The sequence below is a fragment of the Zea mays genome, chromosome 7 (assembly GCF_902167145.1).
Source record: "Zea mays cultivar B73 chromosome 7, Zm-B73-REFERENCE-NAM-5.0, whole genome shotgun sequence".
Lineage (NCBI taxonomy): Eukaryota > Viridiplantae > Streptophyta > Magnoliopsida > Poales > Poaceae > Zea > Zea mays.
This window is the reverse complement of record NC_050102.1, coordinates 45,722,013-45,726,742: the sequence shown is the minus strand read 5'-3', so window position 1 is coordinate 45,726,742 and position 4,730 is coordinate 45,722,013. Positions and strand designations below refer to the sequence as shown.

Genomic DNA, 4,730 nt, shown 5'->3' with positions numbered 1-4,730 from the left:
GTGACATCATTTTTATTTTTATCTGTCCGAGCTCTTCCTAAATTTTCGTGATATTCGAAACATAATTGTTCCGAAAATTGGTACGTCTCGTGATTATTTAAAATATATCGCTCGCGAGAATACGAATTCGGAAGCTTGACCTACTCTTACGATTTTATTCTGGGCAATTTAATTCGAACTTGACGACTAAGGTTTTCGGTGCAAATAATTCTATCCCCACTCGTCAACCGAGATAGCTCGTCCGAGAATTTATAATTAAGCTTCAATTCTCTGGTAAATTATCTATGACTATGGAATCAGGTGCTCAGACCACAAATAAAATTTATCGGGTTTCGAATCGAATCAGACCGTGTCACAAGTACTATCGACCCTTTGGTTATCGCTAAAATTTCTCATTCCAAAATATCTGCGATTCTCTGTTTAAAAACATGATGAAAAATGAAAAAGTTCAAAAAAAAATCTACTCAGATCCTATCCTCCGCCGCCCCCAGCTGATTTTTTCCCAGTCGACGTCTTCTCCCTCACGCCTTCTCTTTCTTATCTTCTCCCTGGATTTTTCTTCACAGGTGCTTATCTCCTCCCCGGAGCTCCCTGCTCCTCTCTTCCCCAGCCGTGCCCAGCTCCTCTGCTCGCCGGCCGCGAGCCCCTGTCCATGGCCGCGCGTCTTCCTCCGTCTCCCTGTTGTCGTGCCCTGGAGTTCCCTACGCGCTTCTCTGCTCGGTGCCCTGCTTGCTCCCGATGCCGCACTCGGTCGCCATGGCGTGCCCAGGCTCCAGCTCCCCTGCGCGTGCTCGCCGGCCGGAGCTCTCTGGCGCGCTCGCCCATGCCGCGCGCAGCCGAGCTCGCCCTGCGCACCCCATCTCCCAGGTGCTCGGCCAGCTCGCCCATGGTCGCGCCCTTGACTTCGCCCCAGCGCCCGACCGTCACTTCCATGGCGCGCCCATCCCCTGCGTCCTCCCCTGCATCGTGCCCTCCCATCTCCCTGTTGTCGCGCCTGGCTCGCCCCCTGCGCGTGTGTCCTCGCCGCGCCCGAGCGCTCTGCTCACTGGTGCCGCAACCCCAGCCGGAGCTCCTGGCTTGCCCCTGCTTCCATGACTGACCGCGCGGCTCCTCTGCGCCGTCATTCTTTGCGCCCATGCGTGGAGCTTCCTCCCTCGCTGCGCTCTCTCTAGATCTTGGTTGGTCGAGCTCGCCGGCGTTGCTGGCCTCTAGCTCCCTCCAGCTCGGCGTCCATCTCTACTGCTCGCCCCTGCGCTCGGATTTTTCCTCTCGGCCGGTCGTGGATTTCTCTGCGCCGCTCTCTCTCTCCCGGCGCTTCTTCCCTGCGCGCTCCAACTTTCCTTCCATGGCGCGTCCGTGTTTCCTTCTCCTGGACGCCGCGTCCTCCCGGCCATGGAGTTCGCCGTTAGCCGCCCCGTCGTGCTCGTTTCTGGTGCTCGCTCCGGCTCCGGCCACGAACGTTGTCGAGCCCGTCGTTTTCCTGTCCAGTTCTCGCGCGGCTTCCTGCTCGCCAGCGCGCTCTCTCAGCTCCGCTCGGCCGCTCCTCTTGTTCCCTGTCCGTGGTGGTGTTGTGGCGTAGCGACGTTGTGCGCGTCGCGGCAGCCGTCCTGGCCGCAGGAACAGTCCACGCCATATAGCTCGCCCAGCCATGACCTTGCCTTGCTCCTCGCGTCACCGTTCATCGAGCTCATCCAACACTTGCCTTATCCTAGCCATAGTCCGTGCCTCCTTGAATTCCCTCCCTGGCCGGTCATCGTGTGTGCTCGTGCTCAACTGCGCTTGATTACATCCGTGTCGTTCTTCGACTTAGTGCTAGCGTCCACTTGGCTCTAGCTCGCTAGCTATCAGCGCTCGCAGTTGGTCCCGGTTTTGAGCTCGTCGTCTGGTACCTAGCCACCTAGCCACTGACTAGCGCTTGCGTCGGCCACGAAAAACCTCGACGTCGAACGTGCTGTTCTACGCAAGACAGGCCCGCGTCATTATTATTCTTATCGGGATTGCCGACGTCAATCGCCTCGACAACAACCACATCCATGACTCGGCGTTCCAATTTTGCCGCACCGCCCTTTAAATTCGAGTCCTCGTCCGTAGTATCGTCATTGACCTCGCAACTTCAGCTCGAATTAATTATGGTGAGTTGATCTGTTATTCCCGTCAACTAAATAAATGGTTGGATTAAATAGATACATCTATTGCGATGATTCTCTTGTCTATTATTTGATGTGGAGGTTAAAGTTGAATTTCGGGTTTATGTGATCAGTGTATTAGTAAAATATATGTTGTGTGATGATGCTCTACTTGATAGATTAAGTATAGTGTGATGTTTTATTAGTTAGGATATTTTAAGGATTAATTCAAAAGAGTGGTTTAAATAGTTAGTTAAGTTGTTTCGGTCCATACTTCGAGTTTCATGTCCTAAAATAATGAGTCTAAGTAATTAGTCTTTCGGTATTATGCTTTAGTCAAATAGAAAGGTGGAACTCATATGGTCTATTGTTTTCCTAATGAATGAATCTAGGTTTGATAGTCTTGTGGTGTTGGGCCTTAGCTAAGCAAAGTAGATGTGCGTATAATTTATTGTTCCTTGATGTTTGAGTTAAATCTGGTAAAACTAGAAAATCGTGATTGTTGTGTTTAGTGAGTTATAGGTGTCTAGTGCTTATGTAGGATTGTGTCGATGTCTTGCCGCTAAGTATTTGATTCTCTTTTCTGTATCATCCGGTTACTTTATGCTCATACATGTGCATTGTGCATCTCATGAGGTATGATAATTAATCGCGTGATGTGGAGAACCTGAGCCAAGTCGACCCCAAGTGTGGGCTACTCCGCATGGTGATGCTGATGGACGAACTTGAAGATGGATAATTGAACGAGTACCAAGAAAAAGGATGGTCGTCAAGTGATCGTCGTCTAACAACACTAACCTAGTGTTACCAAGGCAAGCCCCGGTGCGTTTGCCACCTCCTTGCTGCTTTAAAATCTTTATCACCTTGTTTGATGTATTAGGTGATAGGAGTTGTGTGCTAAACCGTTGATGCATTTCCTTCCTTGAAAAATTGATTACCCATCCTTGATACCCTTTTTGAAAAGAATTTTATGATGCTTAGCCTTGTTTTAGCAAATAAAAAAATATTTTGTTTTAAAATAAAAGTGATGCTTCAGTGGGTGGGAATGTTTTCAAAAAGAAAATACTTATGATGGTGAATCCGTCAAAGGCCCTGATGGGTTCAACACCGGAAAAGATGTACCTCTGCCAGGTACCAAACTTTGGGTTTAAATAATAAAGCGGAGACCGGGCGGTTGACTTGCATGAGAAGGGAGTCTCGATGTAGTGTCTCCGTCTGAGTCGATTAAGGACTGTCTCGATGTAGGCTTGATGATTAAGGACCTTTTAACTGGTCACATGCCTCATAATGGGTAAGCTTTGCCTCGGTCAGACTAATACCAGAAAGGCCAACACGCAATGTGAGTGGAGAGATGGCGAGAGCAGCGTGTACCCTCCGTGGCAAGAGGCTGGACGGTGGTGTATCTGTGCTCTCGGTTGGCGTGAACCCGGTCTGGTCTTAAGAAACCCGGTGGCGAGTTGACATCTGCAAGGGTTAAGTGCTACATATGTTGTGTGATTGGAGATCCCCAGCTGGGTATTAATCGATTCGGATCACCGTTACTTCTCGGATATGAAGACTTAGTCACTGACTTACACGTAGTAATCCAGTGAACTGAAGGGTTGATAAAAATACGGCTAGTATAGGCCAAGTGATTGAACTAGGACAGAAAGATCTCTAGATGCAGATAACTTTACTTAACCTGACAAGTAAAAATGGATTTTTAAGGATCCACTCATAGTAAGCTTTTCTGCAAACAGAGTCCTTGATTCTTGATAAGCCATACCTTGAACCCTTTTGAAACCAGCATACCCTTGAGAGTCTTTTCTTTAGTCGGGTAAGTCTTGTTGAGTACTAGCGTACTTAGGGTTTTATTCCCACTGTTGCTGCAGGTTACGAGTCACTTTGATTGTGATTGGTGTTAAGCGCCGGTGGGCACGGCCTTCTTATAAGTCTAAGTAACTCTTCTATACTTCTTACTGAGGATGGTCACTTGAGCTAGCATATATTTCAAAACTATAAATAATTTATAACATTTCAAAGTTTATTTATTTGAATCACTTTTGTAATCACTCTGGTCATGTACAATGTAAACTTGATGTAACTTGTAAAATTTGGTAATAAGATTTCCGCTGCAAATTGTTGGTGTGTGATTTGTGTTTACTTAATCCTGTGGTCCTGGTTGTAAGTGGTTTATCCAAGGTCCTTGGGGACACTCAGACAGATCCTGTTAAGTTATCTGGTGCACATGCATAGCCGTCTGAGGTCTTTGAGACAAGGACAGGTGAATGTGGGCCCAATAACTTGGGAGGTTCTGCCACAGCTTTCAATTCAAATTCAAATCAAGTTTCAAATTCAAACCAAATCAAACATGTGCAACAATTCAAAGAATATTTGGAGCTCAATATGATGCAAAATTTCATGACTCATATTGTTTTAACAAAATAAAATAAATAATCCCTCACTAATTAAGCTGAATATAACCAAAAGAAAGAGAGAGAGAGAAACTAGAGAGAGAGAAGAGTAACACCTGAATTTGGATGATAGTTAGAAAGAAATTTTATACCCCCAAATTCAAGGTGTTACACTGCACCCCGAAGATCATCGTCCGGACGACGCACCAAG

At 47.3% G+C, this 4,730-nt stretch overlaps 1 long non-coding RNA gene across 1 annotated transcript; it reads left to right on the top strand.

Moving 5' to 3' along the window:
- The first annotated feature begins 548 nt into the window (after positions 1-548).
- On the top strand, positions 549-2,945 carry LOC100278305 (uncharacterized). Its single transcript, NR_159985.1, has one exon. It is a non-coding gene; the product is annotated as an uncharacterized lncRNA (long non-coding RNA).
- Positions 2,946-4,730: the final 1,785 nt, after the last annotated feature.